We start from the raw sequence: 22,670 nt of genomic DNA, 5'->3' as shown, positions 1-22,670 counted from the left end.
CATGATGGAAACAGCACAAATATTTACTTAAAGGAAAGCAAAAGTGACAATATGTTGGAAATGATTTGTAAACCTTGGGCAGTGGGATTGAGAGAGCCAAGAAAAGAGGACGAAAAATGTGGGAGGGTGTAACAAGTTACACAAGAAATGTTATACTGCCTTATTTATGTAACTGTAACCCCTCTGTACATCACCTTGACAATAATATTAAAATTACAAAAAAACAGAACGAAGCTTTTAATTATGATATTATATTTAAAAGTTTATTTTAAAAGAATTTTAGGCATGTTTTAAATTTCTAATGAATTGCCCCACTCTACTGGATTATACTGTAATATTGGAAGAATTATTTACACATGTTTCCATGTGTAAGGACCCCAATAAAAATTCCACAAAGAAATGCCAACATGGAACAAAGGGTCCTAACCATAATACATTACTTCTACAGCAAATCACACAATCTTCCAAATTCACATAACTTAATCATTTAAAGACAAATGATGAACCAACGTCTCCATTTGTAGAAATACATACCTGCAACAAGGATGGAAAAGGCACGGATAACCAAAGTGAATGATACACAATAATAAGGAAGAGTCCATACATAAAGGAGTGTTTCCCGCACATTTACAACTCTAAATCTGGGAAAGTCAGTTATCTTTGTCATACTAATAGAAAAACACAAAAAAACTAACTGTGGGATTCAAAAAGATTGCCTGAGAACAGGTGTTCATTATGACAACACAGCAACTTCATTGCAAATTACTATGTCTCTCTTTCCTTGTCTTATTCCCACCTCATTCTTGAATTCGGAAGGTCAGATTCTAGGGAGCCGGTTCTCTTAGTTTCAGTAATTAATGAAAGGGAATAGGTGATTGGAGATACAATTTCTTCACATTGGATTCTCATTCTTTATTAAGCTTACTGAGTACTAATGGATCCATGAAACACAAGAAAATCTTAAGTTTTCCACTAATTTTTTAAATGCCTGCTGTAAGAAGAATCAAAATTAACGAAAGAAATATTGATGCACCCAGATATGTTAAACAAATACTCTCAAACTTACAGAATAAAATAGATCCCAATATGATAATACTAGGAGACTTTAACACACCCGTCTCACCAAAGGACAGGTCTATCAAAAAGAGGATTGGCAAAAAAGCTACCGAATTAATTGAGGCCATACTTCAAGAGGAATTAACTGACATCTACTGAGTATTTCACCCTAAAAACAACACAGTACACATTCTTCTCAGCAGCTCATGGAACTTTCTCCAAAATAGACCATATCATAGTTCATGCAAGGAACTTAAGCAAATACAAAAGGATCGACATAATCCCCTGTATCCTCTCTGACCACAGTGGAATCCAGCTAGTTCTCAATAACAAAGCATATCGCAGAAATTTCTCTAATACATGGAAATTGAACAGCACACTCCTTAGCAATGCCTGGGTAACAGAAGAGATCAGAGAAGAAATAATATATTTCCTACAACTCAATGAAAATGAAAACACTTCGCAAAGAAACTTATGGGACACAGCAAAAGCAGTCCTGAGGGGCAAATTTATTGCCCTCAGTGCCCACATCAACAGAATGGAGACAGGCCAAGTAAATAATCTCATGTTGGAATTAAAACAGCTAGAAAAACAAGAAAAAAATGGAACCTAAAGTTACTAGACGGAGACAGATAACCAAATTAAGAGCAGAGCTTAACCAATTACAAAATCAGAAAATTATAGCCAAAATTAACCAAACAAAAAGCTGGTTCTTTGAAAAAATAAACAAAATTGATGGACCGTTGGCAAGATTAATTAAAAAAAGAAGAGAGGAAACCTATTTTAACAGGATTAGGGATGCCACGGGAAAAATCACAACCCGTAACCAAGATATCCAAACAATCCTAAGGGACTACTTTCAAAAGTTATAATCTCTAAAGGAAGAAAACCTGGCAGAAATGGATGCATTTTTAGAGAAATACAAGTTGCCCAAACTGAGCAAAGAAGAAATAAACCGGAGGAGCATACGTGTCACAGATAGGAGGACCTCGATCCAGCCCAGCCAGAGCATATATTGAGTCTCTGTTTCAGAAATGCCCAAGACAGAAAGTTGGCTCCTCAGAGCCAGGGAGAGGAAACAAGCAGGGGTCATGGTGCCCCCAGGGGAGTGTCTGACCTCAGTAAGGGTGGTTTGGGGGCGGCCCCTCACCTGTGATGCTGGGAGAAGCTGCTGGAGGCTGCTCCAGGTGCGGCGAGCAGTGATGGCAATGGTATTGTGGACAAATGGGCCCAAAGTAGAGAACCAGGTCCAGGGATCAGGTTGGGGCTTTAATCGGGCTTGCAGCGCGCCATTGCCTGATATTTGAAATCTCGAAACATGGGAAAGGGGAAAAGTGGCTGGGGCCACTTTCTCAATTTCCTACTATACTCCGAAGTCGCCTTGAGTCTCTTCCTCACCACTCAAACACCTCACCTTCCTCAACTGCTGGTAGTGGTGTAAACTAACAGTGGGAATCCCGGTGCAACCAGGCAGCATGGAATGTGGGCGTGGCCACCAATCTTGAATCCCATTGGTCAGAAAGAACCATGAAAGAAAGGGGGTGTGGCCGGAATCCTGTGATGCAATCAGCATGGGCAGAGTCAAGAAGTTAGCATATCCCCAGCCCTTTTCCCAGGGAAGAATGTCAATTCAGTTGGAGACAAGAGGGTTGACTAGCTTTAACCGGATGGCTGCACAGATTATTGTGTATGTCTCTTCGTTGCCATTCTTGAACCCTGAACTCAGGATTTGGGCACAGTCTGTGAGCTACTTTTTCTCAAGGCTGGACCTCCAAACTGGAGCCACAGCGCTTCTGGCTTTGTTGTCACTGAAGTTGGAAAGGGGTCTCAAGGACTTTCCTTCCCAGGGTGACTTCAACCATGATCCTCCAATCACAGCCTTGTAAGTATCAAGGAGGACTGCTGATAGTCACTGGTGCCTGCTTAATCATTGGTCTTGCTGATGTTCTTGGACAAACAGGTGAGTTCCCTATCCTTGGGTTTAAGTGGTGGGAGCTGTAGCCCAAAGTTCGAATCTTGGTCCTGCCACCAGCAAATGGCAGGAGATCCCAAAAACTTACTCCTATCCATATGATTACCAACGGAATATGATGTGTGTCATGATTGAATGAGCAGTTCTTGAATGATTCCAGTATAAAATTATACACAATTATATTATAGGACACTGATCGATGTTAGTTAATATTTTATTGAGCATTTAAACAACCACATTAATAAAATGGAGGCATAATGAAATAACTAAGAATTGGGTCTCACATACTATAAAGGTGGCATTTTTCTGCCAGGACTGGTTTTGGAACTCATGGTCTTGGTAACTCTGGTGCACTATGTGAGAAGGGAAAGCTGGTTTCCTTGAAGTCAAGAAATTCAAGTCTGTTCCTTAGGCCTGAAATAGATCCCCACCACTAGAAAACATCCTATTCATGTACAATTTACATATATGATTTATATTTATACACATATGTTGACTATATTTCATTCAGTGCACTTATTTAATTTTTTGTTTTATTCATGCATTGTACATTTATTTTATTGACTATTATGTTACATAAAACATTGATTACATGGGCCTAGGAAGGTAGCTTAGTGGTAGAATGCTTGCCTTCCATGCATGAGGCCCTGGGTTTGATTCCTCATAAGCAAAATGAAAAAAGGCAGAAGTGGCGCTCTAGCTCAAGTGGTAGAGTGCTAGCCTTGAGCTGAAGAGCTGAGGGACAGCGCCCAGGCCCAGAGTTCAGGCCCCACGACCAGATCCCCCCCCCAAAAAAGCATTTATTACATTAATTACATAGGATATATGTCTGCATATGTATTCAGCTTCATACCTGACACCCAGGACTTTCACAGAAAAAGAAAACATATGTCACCATCAGCTTCTTACTCCACAATTCAGTTTTTGGCAGTGCTGGCATCTCAACTCATGGCCTACAAGCCTACCAGGCCCAATTCATGAATGGGTGAGTGTCAGCACTCCATCCTGGGGCAAATTGAGCTGACAGGCTGTTCCCAGGACCTGATATCAAGCCCCAGGGGTTAACAAAATAATAACATTGATATGCAGATGGCAGTAAGTTAATATATATTTTTTATCGAGTGTAAGAGATATCTATACATTATTCAGTTATATAGATTGCATTCCTACCAATTCCTGGGTTTTAATTATGCATCCATGTAATTAATATTATTGTTTTCATCCTTAATGAAATCAGTGTCCTGAAATTATTGTGTTCCTGTAAGTAATAATATTCTTTTAACGCTTCATAAATATTAAATAAAGTCTATCAGCCTCCTGAAATGATGCTGTCTAATTTTATAGGAGCATCATTCACGATCAACTCATTCAACCGTGACATTGAAAGCATTCCATTGTTATTCCTGTGGATGGGGGACCATTTTCTTAGTATCTCCTGCCATTGGTTGGAGTCAGGACAGGGACTCGAAATCAGGGACAATGTTGCCACATGGGCCTAAGGCCTCCCTGATAGTCTGGCAGCCTTCAGCAATGCAAGATGAAGTACCCTTTGCAACAATGTCATTCAGATCCATGAGGGTCACCGTGCAAAGGAAGAAAACATAAGAAGGCCACATATTTTCTGTGCATTGCTTTCCTTGCAAGGTCTAGGGGTCTAGGATCCCAGGAGCAGCTACAGGTCTAGTGGCTGCACCCCAGCCTAGGGTGATCGAAGCTGAGGCAGAGTTGCTACAACCTGAGTTCAAGCCCCATATTGAGAAAAGTAAAATTTAAAAAAATGCTCCCTGGCTTCCAATTCATGCCGTGTACCCTTCTAGGTTTTGAATTTGAACTCAGGATGTAGGTAAATCTGCAGCAATGTGAATGAAGGGGAAGATCACCGTACTTGAAGGTAAGAAAGTCAGGCCTGTTCACTAGTCCTGAATTCAAGCCCAAGCCTTGGAAAACATACTAATTATATACATTGTAAAGATAGGATTTATACTTACCTATAGATATTCAGTCCATACATGTTTGGTGTGGTTGTTCCTTATATTTTTTGTTTTATTCATTTATTTACCTTTGATTGTACTATGATGAAACCCATTCTGTTTATTTCATTGATGACATCCTATCACAGAGCATCTAGATTTGTAGAAATGTTCTCCACCATGCCAAGATTCTCAGGGTCACCCAGGAAATTCAGAGAAAAGGAAAACAAGTTTCAAACTTGGCTTCTTACTCCACGATCCACTTGTTGGTAGTGCTGGGATCTGAACTCAGGGCCTAGTAGGACCAATTGGCCAATAAGTCAAGGTTAACACACCAACTTGTGAGCAACTAAGGAGCTAAGCCAGTCCCAAGATCTGACATTGATCCCCAAGGTGGTCCACTATAGTCATAAATTCATAATTTAAACATACAATCTATATTGACGTACATGTGTCAACAGCATATTGTGTTTAGTGAACTTCTTCTCCTTATTTTGTATCTACATCATGGAAGTATTTTGTATTTTACTAAGTATGGTGACAGGTATAACTGTGCTGACATGGATGACAAAAGGTTCCCATGGTTATAGTCTATGAATTCCCTTTCCTAGTTATACTCAGGACTTTCACAGGAGAAGCAAAGGTGTGCAACACCTGGCTTCTGACATCAGCATGAATCTTTCGTCAGTGCTAAGATTTGAACTCAGGTGTGGGTAGCTCTGTTGCACTGTAGGGGAAGGGGAAGCTCACCATCCTTGAAGTCTAGAATGTCAGACCTGGTCCAGGGCCTGATTTGAAGCCGAGCACAGGAGAAAATAGCAAGCCCACCTTTTTTAAACATAGGATCTCTCTTTACCTACAGGTGTGGTATGCATCTTGCATTCAGTGTAGTTATTCTTTTTATTTTGTGTCTTATTCATTGATGTATTGTGCATTTTATTGAGTATGGTGACAGATATAACTGTGCTGACATGGATGACAACCTATTCCCATGGCTATAGAGTTGCCTATACAGCATTCTCCGTCATCAATGACACCCAGGACATGCACAGAACACGAAAACATGTGCAACCCTAGGCTTCATCAGAATGAATCTTTTGGCAGTGCTGGAATTTGAACTCAAGGCCTAGCAGGCCCAATTGGTGAATGGGTCATGGTAAGCACAACAGCCTGTGAGCCTCTAAGGTGCTCGGCCATTCCCAGGACCTGAGATTGATCCCTGGTGGGGGCCAATATAGTCATAAATTCATAATTAAACAGAGGATCTATATTTCCAAACATGGGTGGGCAGCACCTTGCTTTTGGTGTAGTCATTCTCTTTATTTTGTGTCTTATTAATTAATGTATTGTGTATGTTCTTAAGTATAGATTGACAGATATAACTGTGGTGAACTGGATGACAACCTATTCCCATGAGTATAGAGTTGCCTATACCTTCTCCATCTAGCAGAGACCCAGAATTTGGGCAGCACAGGAAAACAGGTGCAACAACTGTCTTCTCACATCAGGGTGAATTTTTGGCAGTGCTGGGACTCGAACTCGGGGCTTAAGAGGCCCAACTGCATAGTGGGTCCACGTGATCACACAGACTGAGAGCCAGTAAGGAGCTGGGTTGTTCCCAGGAACTACTATCGAGCCCTAGGGAGGCCAAAATAGTCCTCAATGCATCATTGAAACATGGGATGTATATTCACATCCGTATGTGGACTGCATCATGCATTGAGTGTACTTATTGTCTTTATTTTGTATGCTATTCATGAATGTATTGTGTATTTTCTTGAATATATGATGACAGGTATAACTGGGCTGACATGGATAACAACTTATTCCCATGACCACAGGGTGCCCCATGCATTCGCCATCCTAGCTGGGACCCAGTACTTGCACAGAAAATGAAACAGGTACAACAATTGGCTTCTGGCATCAAGATGAATCTTTTGGCAGGGCTGGGATCTGAACTCAGGCCTAGCAGGCACCATTGGTGAATGGTTCCACATGAGCACACCAGCCTGTTAGCAACGAAGGAGCTAGGCCTTCCCAGTACCTGAGTTTGAGCCCCCGTGGGGGTAGAGTGGCAAGCACAATAGTGACCCATTAATAAGCTGAAGGTAGTATGCAAATAAGTATATATTTGGATAGAGTAGGATTGATGGTGACCTGTGATGGAATCCAATCTGTGTGACTACTGATTCTTGGATCTTTCCTGATACCTCCATTTCATGACTGTGATTTTTATTGTCACGCTTCATCAACTCTCCTTTACAAATAATCTATACCCCATGAGTCTTGCCTATCATTTCCTACTTGCATCATGCACGAAGTACTCATTCAAGGATGAGATCGATCGCATTCCATGATTCTTCCTAGGTCCAGAAATGAGTATCTCAGGATCTACCGCCATTCCCTCTTCATAGGGGGGCTGAATTCAAGCCTCATGCCTGTAAAACATACTCATTATATACATTTTAACGATGGGATTTATACTTCCATACAGATGTTCAGTCCATATTGTGTTTGGTGTGGTTATTCATTTTATTTCTTGTTTTATTCATTTATTTACCATTTATTTTATTGACTCTGATGACACCTATACCATTTATTACATTGCTTACATCCTATCACATAGAATCTAGATTTTAGATGTGTTCTCCATCATGTCTGGCAGTGTGAGGATCTGAACTCGGTGTCTAGCAGGCCCAATTCATGAATGGGTGAGTTTCAGCATGGCAGCGTCTAGAAAATGAAGCTGTCAGGTGTTTGCCCAGCACTGAGATCAACCCCTACGTTTGGCCAAAACAGCAATACATGGATAGGCAGACGGTGGTATACAAATAAATATATATTGGTAAAGAGTGCCAGAGCCGTCAATCTATGATTGAATGACAACTACTACGTTCCTACCAATTCTTAGGTATTTATTATCCCACCATTGAAGGAATATTATTCTTTTCATGCTTAATAACATTAAGACCAATCAGCATTCTAGGATTATTGCGTCCAATTTTAGACAAGACCGATGCATGAACTACTCATTTAATCAGTATTCTTATGCATAGGAATGAGTCTCTTGTGATCTCCTGCCATTGGTATCAGGACTTGGATTTGAACCCAGGGGATATGGTGACAGGTTGGCCTATGGCTTCACTGATAGCCCACCAGCCATCAGCAAGTGCAGGTCAGGTCCACCTTGCAGCCATGTCATTCAGACCCAGGATGGTTACCATCCAAAGAAAAAATCATAAAACCCCAGCCTTCTACAGCTTGCCACATTTTGTGCTTTCCAGGTTTTTTATTCTACCTGCAAGAACTCTGGGCCTAGGACCTCAGGGTTGGCTATGGGAGATCCGAGCTGAGGCAGAGTTTAAACGAACTGAGTTCAAGCCCCATGGTTGTAAAAAAAAAAAAAAAAAAAAGAAAGAAAAAACATTATTTAAGTAAATTAAAAAAAATAAAGCTCCCTGGTTTGGAATTTCTGCCAGTTTTCTTTCCTAGCCTGGGATTTGAACTCAAGGTCTTGGTAAACTTGTAGCAATGTGAGGGAAAAGTTGCCACAGCTTGAGTTCAAACCCAGTGCCAACCAAAAATGAAAAACTAAGTCACTGAACTTGGCAGGGTGATGTAGTTGTGGAGATGGGAGGCAAGGGATGGTAAGAGGAAAACAAAGGAGGAGTCAACAATGTTCAATTGGAAACCTACTCATTACCTTGCTTCTGTAACTGTAACCCCTCTGTAAAACATTTTTACAATAAAACAGTACAAAAAAGAGAAACAATATAGTTCTCAGAGAAGCGCTTTAGATGTAAGGAAAGTATGTCTGAATAGCTGTACAAAATTCTACACTGCTTTTTTTTAATGTTCAGTATGGAACTGAGTAAACATGATTGCTTCCATTTAAAAAAAGTAAGTTACTGTCGAAACTGGGGCCAGTATTTCTGCCATTGCTAGGATTTGAGCTCACCATCCAGGTAACTCTTACACCATGGGTGAAGGCGAAGCTCACTGTCTTTGAGGAAAAGAAATTCAGGGCCTGAATGAAGGCCCTCCAATTGAAAAACTATTTCTATACAAGTGTAATATATGATATACACTTATGTATGTTAATTTCATATTATGATTTTATTATTGATTTTGTATTTTCTTTTTTAATTTTTCTTATTTTTATTTTGCTTTATTTTTATTTTTAATTGATTGATTATTGTATTTAGCATATTATACACATAATATTTATTACATTTTACACACCTATAATAAAATTCTATGCAACAATTTAGGACATTGACTCATGTTTCATTAATATTTTATTAAGTGTTGAAACATAATACATAAGTAAATGGATGCATTTGTCACAGTCTTCACATGTTTAGAGTCTCTTCCAAGTATGAGCTTTGTCCAATCTTTGGACTCTTCCTATTGGATGATTTATAGTCAGAAACCTTTTCCTGAGGATAGGCAAGTGAGGGATAAAATTGAAAGGATGGAGCTAGAAATGTGGCTTAGTGGTAAAGAGCTTGCATAGCGTGCATGAATGCCAGGGTTTGAATCCTCAGTGCCACCTACTCAGAAAAAGGTAGAAACTGTGGAGTGACTCAAGTGGCTAGCCTTGAGAAAAAGGAGCTCAGAGACAGTACCTAGGCCCTAAGATCAAGCTCCAGGACTGTCAAATACAATAGACCAGATGCAGTGTCTCACATATGGAACTCTAGCTTCTCAGGAGGCTGAGAGCTGAGGACCACAGTTCAAAGACAGCTTAGCCAAGGAAAGCCTGTTAGACTCTTATCTCCAGTGAACCACCCAAAGACCCCATGTGGTGCTGTTACTCAAGTGGTAGAGTGTTTGTCTTGACCTGAGGGGCTAAGGGACAGTGCCCAGACTTGAGTTCAAGACACACTATTGGGAAAAAAGTGAAAAAAAAGTGAGGGTTAATCCAGGTACTTTTCCTATTTGCTAACTATGAGATCATTCTTTGAAAAATGAACACTGATGTATACCAGAATTGGAGTCAGAGCTTAAGGTTCAAGTGTAACACATTCATATGCCCAGCCTCTCAGACTCTAGCATTGTAATCGTGTGTCCTACAGGGTTCTGAAAGGTCCAATGTTGAAAGGCTTAATATGCTTCCCAAGCCCATTGTAATAGCAGTTGACTTGTACTGTCAAGGTCATTACAGCTCTGAGCCTAGCAGAGCACCAGTAGTTCAGGCCTGTCACCCTAGCTCAGGAGACTGAGGTTTGAGGATCACAAGGTGAAGCCAGCCAGGGCAGGAAAGTCTATGAGACTCTGACTTCCACTTCTGAAAGGTTAGATGTTCAAGAGCTTCCTGTGTTTCCCTTGGTGATGAGAAGTACTTGAACTCTAAATGTTCTTAGAATTCTTGAGCTATAGAAGCAGGAAAGAAACATTGACCCATCTTGGGTTCACATGAAGTTCTCAGGCTCCAAACCCTAGCCCCATTAGCAGAAAGAACTCCAGTATAACACTGTAATTGAAGGACAGAAAACATTTTCAAATGCCAGGCTAGGTGCAGAGACCAGGCCTACAGGATTCGGAGGCAAAATGTACACATTCAACAGATAAGTGAGCAGCAAAACCACTTCATATATTGCAGGCAATGCAAGCAATGGGAGGAAACCTAAAACATTTGTTAGAGTTACACCAGGGTCAGGCTTTTCTCAGCTTCTTCAAACAATGACTAATTAACATTCTTCCCACAAGTGAAGGGAGAATCAGGCTATCTTAGGTTACCAATAGAGCCAGTTTAGTCGGGGAGAGGGGAGGAACAGAGTAGAAAAACCCTGCTCTCTGGTCTTAGGGAGTGGGTTTTTGATTTTCCATCTGTCAGATTTGAAGGCCCTTCTTCTACCTCTGCCAGTCCTTTCTACTTCCTTCATTCTCCACATAATTAATTCAAATCCCCAGACCAACTAGAGTCAGGGTTGTTTCTCTTCTTTCTCCAAGCATCTGAGTTAGAACCTGGCTCTGCTCAATTGGCTCTGGTGTCCTTGGCTGCCTGAGAAGTGGGAAAGCGACAGTCTTCTTGCTCTCTGGTTGTGTGAAGGCAATGCTGGTGTCCTGGCACACTGCAGAAGGCCTAATGACTGGAAATTGTTCCCTTCTTTCCTCCTGAAATCCAAGACCAGATTCATCTATCATCTTCCTATCTATCTATCTATCTTTCTTTCTTTCTTTCTTTCTTTCTTTCTTTCTTTCTTTCTTTCTTTCTTTCCTTCTTTCTTTCTTTCTTTCTTTCTTTCTTTCTTTCTTTCTTTCTTTCTTTCTTTCTTTCTTTCTTTCTTTCTTTCTTTCTTTCTTTCTTTCTTTCTTTCTATCCTGTCTGTCTATCTATCTATCTACCTACCTACCATTCTATCTAGATATCTCTTGCCAGTTCTTGGGTTGAACTCAAGGCCTGGGCACTGTCTATAACACTCTACTTGAGCACTCTACTTGAGCCACAGCCCCAATTGTGGCTTATTCTGTGTATGTGCTACTGAGGAATCATACCCAGGGCTTCTTGCATGCTAGACAAGCACTCTCTCAGTAATCCACATTCCCAGCTCCCTCATCTTTTCCTTAATGGTAGTTTTTTTAGGAAAGTATGTTGTCATTTTACCTCCCCAAGTTTAAGTTTCTGAATACTGGATACTTCTATGAAACCTGGTCTTCTTTTCCCCTGCCTAGTTTGTTATGGTTCCTGCATTGGCCTCATAACAAAATGTAAATAAAGGCTCCTGAGAGCGTCAGTGTATCATATAAGGACACAGGACTGGAACCCTGGAAGAGAAAAGCCATGGGCCTGAAATGAGGAGAATGATGCAGTATATGAAAGGAGCATATCTGAAATATAAATCAGTAAATAAAAGGAGAAGCACTGCAAAGGTCTATTTGCATTCAGGGAGGTAATATACAGACATAAGTAGGTAGGGCACTGATACATAAAATTGGCCATCTCTTTTTGAATTTTTTTTGTGGACATCCCAGGGCTTAACCTCAGGGCCCAATGCATTCCTCCACTGTTTTTCCCAAAGCTGAGGCTTTACCACCACCACAGCTCCACTTTCAGCCATCTGGTCATTAATTCGACATAAGCGCCTCCCAGGCTTTCCTGCCTAGTCTGGCCTGTGTCTCCTTCTTGACTTTCTCTCTCAAAGCTGGAACTCTGCCCTCTGGACCACTGTTCCACTTTTGATGATCTGGTGGTTTATTGGAGATAAGAGTTTCACAGAATTCTTGCTCAGGCTGAATTTGAACGGCGATCTCCCAAACAGGATTTAAGCGGCTTTCCTCAGGGATACACCAAGGAGTCCCTCCACACAAACCCTTCGTCTAAGTCTCGAGAGGGACTAGAGAAAAAGAGATACATGAAGATGCTTCTAGTGGGTTCTAGATACTTAAGGTTGTAGACACATAACACTCATAATTACTAGATCATTTTATAGACAAAAGGAGTAATGCAGACAGTATGAGGATCGCTCCAGCTTTTGGTCTTCTCATCTTGAGACAGCAAGTTCACTGCAGCTCAATGCTAAGTGACAGAATTGTCATGTCCTGTGGACATTTGCTCCCAAATCCTGTGACACTCATTTCTCGCTTTTGGCTTCAAACATGTGTCCCAGAGGAGAAGATGAGGAGGAAATCCTTCTCAGGTAAAGCAGTTCTAAAGAACATTAGGTAGTTAATTTATAAATTCAAACCATTGCAATGACCCTGCTAAGAAGTCAGATTGTCCAGATTAAAAATGAAGAAGAAAAGAAAGAAGGTGCCAGTGGCTTCTCACTGTAATCCCAGCTCCTCAGAGGGTGATATGTAGAGAATCTGAATTTTATTCCAGCCAGATTAGGAAAGTCCATGACACTTACTTCTAAGACATCACAGAAAAACCCAGAAGGGGGGTTGTGACTCAAGCTTAATGCACTACCCTTGAGCAAAATTAGCTCAGTGACAAGTTCTAGGCTCATAGTTCCACCCCAAGACCTGCCCCCTCAAAAAGAGCCTGTACTTCCATGTCTTTGGGTATGTATGGATGTATTCCTATAGGTGAAGTTTCAGAGTAGCTATGATGAATGGCACCAAACTAGGTAATGTGTATTCAATAAAATTATTTCACAACAGAGACTGTTTTCATGATAGTGCATGTTCCGGGGCTCCCCTCACTGTTCCCAGTGTAACCTGAGGGTTTCTCTGCATTCCAGGCCTGCTGGAAGAAGTCTCTCATTGTATGGACAGGCAGACAAAAGGCCTCAGTCCTGTACAACTGTGTAGCAAACAACTCCGTCTGGGTCAGATAGTGAGGATGAGTGTGGGTGGGCTCTGAAGTTCAGGAGAAAAAGGTCTCTTTGTACCCCAAACTGTCTATTTCCCCAGTGCTCTGGTTTGACAGGAAGCCTTCATATGTGCCACCTTCTGTGACAGGCCACGTCCTGTGCACTTATCCTGGTTTTGTGAGACTATACTCCAGTGTTCAGATACAGTGCTCAATATAATTCAAGAGTCCTTCTGGCGGACAAATAGGGCATTGAACCTAATGAAATGTTTCATTGCCTGTGATGATGGGCCTATGATGCCTCTCCTAGGTTTCAGGAAGTTTGGGAAATCCAAACACATATCTGGTATCACAAAGCTTCCTGTCATCTAGGGCTGGTGAACCTCATCAGGTTTTGAAACATTTGACCTCTCCTAGTTGGGCCCTGAGTGGCTAGGTTTTGGGGTTGAACACAGGGCCTGGGTGCTGACCATGAGCTCAGTGCTGAAGCCCAGTGCTTTACCATTTTGTGTAACAGCATCACTTCTTGTCTGTGTATGTGTGAGTGTGTGTGTGTGTGCGCACATGTGGGAGAGGGCGCATAGGCACATACACGATTCTTGGACGTTGAACTCAGGACCTGAGCACTGTACCTATTTTCTCTTGTATAAGTATAGCCCTCTCCTACTTGAGCCACAGAGCCACTTCAGGCTTTTTTTAGGGTTGAGGTCCTGAGAAATCAAACGCAGGGTTTCATATTTGCAAAGCCCTATACCCCTAAGCCACATTCCCAGCCCCCTACTTCAGGTTTGTTTGTTTGTTTCTGTCTTTTTTTATTGTTGTAGAAGATGATGTCTGGGCCTGGGTGCTGTCCTTGAGCTCTTCAGCTCAAGTCTTGTGCTCTACCACTTGAGCCAAACGGCACTTCAGCTTTTCTGGTGGTCCATTGGAGCTAAGTGTCTCAAGGACTTTCCTGCCCATGCTGGCTTTGAACCATGATCCTCAGATCTCATCCTCCTGAATAGCTTGGATGACAGACATGAGTGACAAGCACCTAGCTTCCACTTCAGGTTTCTTAGTGATGAATTGGAGATAATAGACTCATAAGACCTTTTGTGTCTGGGATAGTTTGGAACCCAGGTCCTCAGATCTCAGCTTCCTGAGAAAGCAGGATGAGAGACCTCAGCTATAGACCCCTAGGGCTGTTGCCTCTCCATGTAATTAATATTATTGTTTTCATCCTTAATAAATTATTAATTAAATCAACCACTATTCTGAAAATATTACGTCCATGTAATTAATACTATTATTTGAATATGTCAAAAATATTCATTAAAATCCATTGGCCTCCTAAAATCACTCTATTTATGTAGTAGTATTCAGAAACAACTTATTCAACCTTGCCATTCATAATCTTCCATCGGTATTCCTATGAATAGGAAGGAGACACTTAGGATCTCCCGCCTTTGGTAGGGGTCACGACCGGGATTCAAACACAGGGCCTATGTTGCCATGTTGGCCTATGGCTTCCTTGGTAGCCCGCCAGCCTTCAGCAATGCCAGGTTACCAACATTTTTCAACAGTGTCATTCAGACAGGATGGTCACCTTGCAAAGAAAAAAAATGTAAAACCGGCAACCATCTGTAAGTTGCCAGTTTGTTTTTGTGTGTGTGTATGTGTGTGTCGCATTATTTTTTTTTTCTTGTCAGACTTTGGGGCCCAGGAACCTAGGTTCGGCTGTGGGTCCAGTGGTTACACCCCAGCCTAGAGTGATCAAAGCTGAGGCAGAATTGCCACAACATGAGTTCAAGCCCTGTGCTTGACAAAACAAAAATACATACATACATACATACACAAACACATACATACATACACTAAAATATTTTAAAAATTATCAGGCTCCTTGGCTTGGAATTCACACCATTTCCTCTGCCAAGCCTGGGAATTGAACTCAGGGTCTGGGTAAATCTGCAGCACTGTGGGGGATGGGGAAGATCACCCTTCTGGAAGACATGAAATTCAGGCCTGTTCCTAGAGCCTGAATTCAAGTCCTAGCACTCGAAAATTAATATTCGTATATATTTTAAATACATGATTTATATTTACCTACACATGTTTATTGCATATTGCGATTAGTGTATTCATGTTATTTTGTGTTTTATTTATTTCTATTGTACTTTAGTGAGTATGACTACACTTATAATATTTTTTGCATCCTATTACATAAGACATAGATGTGCCTATGTATTCTACATCATTCCTGAGTCCCAGAAATTTCACCGATAAGGAAATCAAGTGGGACAATTGGCTTTCCACCAGGATTTAAGTTTTTGGCAGATTTGTGACTTACACTCAGGGCCTAGCAGGCCCACTTCATTAATGGGTAAATGTTAGCACACCAGTCTGATGCAAGAGAAGTTGGTGGGCAAATATGAGGACCTGAGATCAAGCCCTAGGAATGGCGAATATAAAAACAGATAGATGATTAGATTGCAGTGTGTGTGTGTGTGTTTGTGTGTGTGTGTGTGTGTGTGTGTATTTACAAATGTGTATGCATCTATAAATGTATACAGAGAGAGACAGATAGACATTTATGTAGACTCTAGTGTATAACCCTATATAAAGGGTGATGTCTATATCTTATTTCTATATATTATATTACTACCAATTATTTAGTATAAAATTATGCCTCCATTAATCAATTATAGAAGACTTATAAAGTATTAATCAATGACCTATATTTATTGAATACAATCTTAAACTGGAATGACTAGCTAATTAGTAATTCAGTTAGTACATTTCAAACATTCTATTAGTGTTCCTATAGATAGGATTAAGTTTCCTAGGATCTTCAGCCATGTGTAGGTGGCAATCCCAGGATTGAATTCCCTGGATTGAACTCAGTGCCTAGGTGTCTAGGTTGGGCTCAGGCTTCACAGAGAGCCCTCAGCCTTCATCCATGCAAGCTCAAGTACAATTTTCAAGCTGAGTCATTGAGACCCAGGAGGGTCACAGTGCTAAGGAAACAAAGATAAAACTGTTGTGTAAAACTTCCTGATTTTTCCCCCTCCATTTTTGTTGGTTTGTTGTATTTTTGCTAGTGCTGGGAGTTGAACTCGGGTCTTAGGATCCCTGGATTATCTGTGGGTGTAAAAGCTGCACCCCAGCCTAGGGTAATCATGGTTTAAGACACAATAAAATGTTTCCTTGAGCAAAAGGAGCTCAGTGAAAATGTCTAGGCTCACAGTTCAAGTCTCAGGACATGCCACAAAAAAAGAGCCAGTAACTCCATGTGTCTGTGTATGTATGCATATATTTGTGTCAGTGAACATCCGAGTCTCTATGATGAAAGGCACCCAGCTAGAAATTTGCTTTGAATAGAATGATTTCATAGCACAGAGAGTGTTTTCAAGAAAGTGCATATTCTGGAGCTCCCCTTACTGTTCCCAGTGTAGCCTGAGGGGTTCTCCATACCCCAGCTGCTGGAGGAAGTCTGTCTCATTGTTGGAACAGGCAGACAAAAAGCCTCACTCCTGTATTGCTGTGTAACAAACAATTCACCCCTGCCAATTATTGAGGATGTGTGCGGGCAGGCTCTGAAGGTCAGGAGAAAAAGGCCTCTTTGTACCACAAGCTATCTCTCTCCCCAGTGCTCTGGTTTTTTTTTTTTGTTTTTGTTTTTGTTTTTTGATCGGTCATGGGGCTTGAACTCTGGGCTTGGGCGCTGTCCCTGCACTCTTCAGCTCAAGGCGAACACTCTACCACTTGAGCTACAGAGCCACTTCCGGTTTTCTAGTGGTTTATTGGAGATAGGAGTCTGACAGCCTTTCCTGCCCAAACTGGCTTTGAGCCGTGATCCTCATATCTCAGCCTCCTGAATAGCTAGGATTAGAAGCATGAGCCACCAGCGCCCAGCCCAGTGTTCTGTTTTGACAGGAAGCCTTCATTTGTGCAACCTCCCATGGCAGGCCAAGTTCTTGCACTCATCCTGTCATTGTAAGATTGTGTTTCAGTGTTGAACCAAACTGCTAACATTAATTCAAGAGTCCTTCTGGCAGATAATTAGGGAGCTGAACCTAATGAAATGATTCATTATTGCCAATGGTGCCTCCGTGTGTGTGTGTGTGTGTGTGTGTGTGTGTTTGTGTGTGTGTGTGCATACACTATTACTGGTGCTTGAACACAGGACCTAACCACTGTACCTGAGTTTCTCCTGTACAAGGACAGCACTCTACCACTTGAGTAACAGCAACATCAGCCTTTTTTTCTAGGGATGTGGATCAAACCCAGGGTTTCACACATGTAAAGCAGTCTACCCCTAAGAAACAATCCCAGCTCTCCATTTCAGGTTTCTTTCTTTTCTTATATGTTGGAGGAGTTCAAATCTGGGCCTGGGTGTTGTCTCTGAGCTCTTCAGCTCAAGTCTAGTACACTGCAACTTAAGTTACAGCACCCATTTAGGCTTTCTGATGGTTTATTGGATATAACCATCTCAAGGAATTTCCTGCCCAGGCTGGCTTTTGTCCGTGATCAGGGATAATTTTTTTAACTCCATAATTTAGTGACTTTAATTTCGAGAGCAGAAATTAACAAACTTTTTGAAAATTTCATTAGAATATTTTAAAATCACTTTCAAAAGTATTTTTAAAAGGTATTTTAAAAGTCCTTGGATAGAGATGTGCTCATTTCCAGATACAAACATCTCTCTGGCATCATTACATCAAGACTAAAGGAACATCACAACCACTCAACTACCAAGGGGAAAAGGTACCAAGATCCTCAGCTTCCTGAGCAGGCAGGATGATAGATCTCAGCTAAAGAGACCTAAGCTGTGACACTTTGCTGCAAAGGGGTCCTTGGCTCCACATTTTAGAACGTTAGCCATGAACCCAAGAAGAATGTCAACACCTAGGCTCTGAGTTCAAGGTTCATGATATAGAAAACTAAACCAAAACAATTGTCTACAGGAGACAAGTCACTAGAGCTCAGTATATACATAAATTTGGCCCTGCCTTGGAGACATATCTGAGCCTCAACTTTCTCATCTGCACAATCATCTTACTTGTGTAGATCTTATAAGGACCAGATGAAAGAATACAACTCGTGAAGGACTCAGCACATAGTACCCTGTGAATGACTCAGCACACAATACCCCATGAACAACCCAGTACCCCGTGAAGGACTCAACACCCAACACCCAAGGAAGGACTCATCACATAGCTGTATCCCACAAACTGTCATTAGAATTAGGGTGCTTATCACCATTCTTTCAGATACAGGTCACAAACTGCACAAGTTCACATCTAACAGTTTAGAGGGGTGTTTTATTTGTGGGGAGGGCCATCAGCCTAGGAGATTTCGCTCATAGGTTGGAGGTACTGTCCTAAGACCTTTTCCTCAAGGCTAGAGCTCTACCACTTGGAGGCACAGCTCAGAGTCTAGCAGATTTCCTGGTAGGGCTGAGTTTTCAACCCACCAGCATCTGATCTCACCCTCTGAGCAGCTAGGGGTGAGCCAGCAGTGTCTGGTTCCATGATGCTGGGTTGCAGCTGTTGACCTCTGGCTAAGTCAATTTAGGTGGCAGCCATCAGCTTCAGACTACCAGCTTGATCTGTGAGGAGGTATTTGAAATCCTGGCCTCCTGTTCTTGCAGTTAGAACATTCTAACATGTTTCTGGTGCCAGTCCTGGGTCTTGAGTAAGGGCCTAGACACAGTCTGGTTGAGTAACAGCACTACTTCTGGCTTTTTTTGTGCATGTGATAGTATGGAATCGAACGCAGGGCTTCATACATACTAGGCGAGCAATCTACTACTGAGCCCCAGGAATGACAAGTGTAGAAATATATATGTAGATTGTTACATACATATATATGTATATATGTATGTATGTATATATGTATGTATGTATGTATAAAACAAAACAGAGATGTCTGTATATTATTTAATTATATATACGATATTACTACCAATTATTGATAAATTATCCCTTAGTTTATTTAAGTATTATGGTTGAATACATAACAAAGTATTAATTGTAAATTAGTCAATGTACTATAATCATTGTGTATAATTTTATAATGTAATCATACACTACTAATGTAATTGTTACTTTACAACATTCCATTCATATGGATGTATATCAGAACGTGTTTCTTATCCTGCCGTGATAGGTGGCAGTCCTGGGATTCACACGCCGAGCCTAGGTTGCTGGTTTTGGCTATGGCTTCCCTGATAGCCCACCAAAGTTCAACAGTGAAAGGTCATGTACACTTTACGTTCTCTGATATTTAGACCCAGGATGGTTGTAAAGGAAAAAACAATGTAAAACCGCCTTCTGGAACTTCCCAGTTTTATTCTTCTCCTTTTTTTTCCCGGCACTATTTTTTTCTTTCTTTTTTGTCGGTTTGTGGCCAGAACTCTGGGTCTGGGTGCTGTCCCCCAACTCTTCAGCTCAAGGCTATCGCTCTATCACTTGAGCCATAACATTACTTCCTGCTTTTTTCTGCTTATGTGGTGCTGAGGAATCGAACCCAGTGTCTTATGCATGAAAGGCAAGCAATCTATACCTGAGCCACCTTCCCAGCACTTCTCCAGTTTTTTTATTTTGCCAGTCCCAAGATTTGAACTCGGGTCCTGGGATCTCAGGATGGGCTGTGGGTCCAGAGGCTGCACCCCAGCCTAGGATGATCGAAGCTGAGGCAGAGTTGCCACGAGTTGAGTTCAATCCCTAATCCTGGCCAAAAGAAATTAAGGCCGTTGCTTGGAATTTTCATCATTTTTCTGGCAGACCTGGGATTTGAATTCAGGGTCTAGGTAACTCAGTGGCACTGTGGGGCAGAGGCAGCTCACCGTCATTGAAGACAAGAATTTCAGCCCAGTTTCCAGGGCCCAAATTCAAGCTCCAGCAGTGATAAAAATAATATTCATATATGAGATCTATTTACATACATGGGGTTATGCCATGTGACATTTATTACCCTTATGTTTTATTTTAGTTTATTACATATATACCATTTATTATATTTATCACATATTATCACATGGTTATATTTGCATGTGGATTATACATCATACTAAGACCCAGGACTTTCACAGAGAAGGAAATAATATGTGTCAAATTGGCTTCTGACTCCACATATAAAATTTTGGCTATGCTGGGATTTGAACTCACAGCCCACAATGTCGAACTTATGAAGGGGTCAGTTGTAGAACAAAAGCCTTTGGCAAAATGAGCTACCAGCTAGTTCTGAGAACCTGGGAACAAGCCATAATTGTGACTGATATATATAGATATAGATATAGATGTACATGTAGGTATAGATATAGATGGTTAGATCAATAGATAAATAGATGTGTAGTTTGCAATATATATAAGAGAGAGATAATGTGAGGATATTAAATTATATATATTGTGAATTATTATTAAATTATGCCTCCATTTAATGAAGCATCATGGTTGAATATTTATTAAAATATTAATATAAACGTAGTCAGTATTCTTAATTGGTATAATAATACCATGGTGCTAGAATGGAAGACATAATCCATTACTTATTTATATATCCATATGAATGGAATGTTGTAAAGTAGTAGTAATATTGTATATATAATTAAATAATATACATGAACTAACTGCAAATTTAATTGTTATTTTTATAACATTCCATTAAGCATCCACATGAATAGGAAAGATTTTGTCCAGATCTCCCTCCTTGTGTAGGTGGGAGTCCTGGCATTTGAACTCCAGGCCTGGGTAGTTTACTTCGAAATGTAAACCATTAGAATGACACTGAAGATTTCATTTTGTCACAATGAAAAAAAAAAGAACAAGAAGGAAAGAAAGCCAGGTGTCAGAAGTTCCTGCCTGTAATCCTAGTTCTTCAGGAGTCTGAGAGGTAGAGAATGCCAGTTTGAATTCAGCCGGGACAGGAAAGTTTACAAAACTCTTACTTCTGAGGGATCATAGGAATAAAAGATTGCCATGAATGGGGTTGTGGCTAAAGGGCAGAGGGCTACCCTTGATCAAAATGAGCTCAGAGACAGTGCTTAGGTTCATAATACAACCCCTGGACCTGCCAAAAAAAAACCACAAGTAACTCCATGTCTCCCCTTGTATGTACGCATGCATTTCTATCTGTGAATGTCCAGAGTCCCTATGAGGAAAGGGAACCAGCTAGGAAATTTGCTTTAAATAGAATGATTTCATAGCACAGAGAGTGTTTACAAGACAGTGCATGTTCCGGGGCTCTCCTCACTGTTCCCAGAGTAGCTAGAGGTTTTCTCCACACCCCAGGCTGCTGGAGAAAGTCTGATTCATTGTTGGAACAGGCAGACAAAAGGCCTCACTCCTGTACAGCTGTGTAACAAACAACTCCATCCAGGACAATTAGTGAGGAGGAGTGTGGGCAGGCTCTGAAGGCTAGGAGAAAAAGTCCTCTTTGTACCCCAAGCTATCACTCTCCCCAGTGATTTGTTTTGACAAGAAGCCTTCATTTGTGCCACCTCCATGGCAGGCCAACTTCTCTTTACTTATCCTGTCTTTGTTATACTATGTTCCAGTGTTGAAATAACCTACTACAATTAATTCAAGGGTCCTTCTGGCAGACAATAAGGGAGCTGAACCTAATACAATGATTCATTATTGGCAACAGTGCCTTCCTAGATTTCTGGAAGCTTGCTAAATCCAAGCATATGTCTAATATCACAATGCTTCCTGTTATTTAAGGCTGTTGAAGCTCATCAGGTTTTGAAACCTTTGACCTCTCCTAAATGGGCCCTGGGTGGCTAGGTTTGGGGGTTGAACATGGGGCCTGGGTGCTGACCATGAGCTCAGAATTTTACCATTTGGTATCACAGCTTCAATTCTGGTATCTGTGTGTGTGTGTGTGTGTGTGTGTGTGTGTGTGTGTGTGTGCGTGAGTGTGTGTGCATGTATGTGTGTGTGTGTGCATACACTTGTCCTGGAGCTTGCACTCAGGACCTGAACACTGTACCTGAGTTTCTCCTGTGCAAGGATAGCACTCTACCACTTGAGCCACACAACTACCTCAGGCTTTTTTCTAGTGATGTTGTACTAAGGAATCAAACCCAGATATTCATATCTGCAAAGCACTCTACCCATAAGACACAGTCCCAGCACTGCACTTCAAGATTTCCCAGAACCTGGGAACGTGACCAGCCCATTTTTCCCATCCCAGAGCTCAGATGTCTGAAACAACAAGACTCCGTGAGAGCTGTGGGCAAGAAACTACTGCCAGAACACCGGCAGAAGAATTCTCCCATCAGACCTGCAACATTCAAGAAAACAAAGAACACGAAAAAAGGAAGGGCCTTCAAGACAAACACCAGTGGGGAAGGTGATTCACCAGAGGGTCCAGCCAAAGGTGATGCTGAACGCGGGCCTCCCTTGTCTTTGGACACAGTCACAGTCAC

This window comes from Dipodomys spectabilis, unplaced genomic scaffold (assembly GCF_019054845.1).
Source record: "Dipodomys spectabilis isolate Male_0828 unplaced genomic scaffold, ASM1905484v1 ptg000250l, whole genome shotgun sequence".
Lineage (NCBI taxonomy): Eukaryota > Metazoa > Chordata > Mammalia > Rodentia > Heteromyidae > Dipodomys > Dipodomys spectabilis.
Note: the sequence above shows the minus strand (reverse complement) of the source record.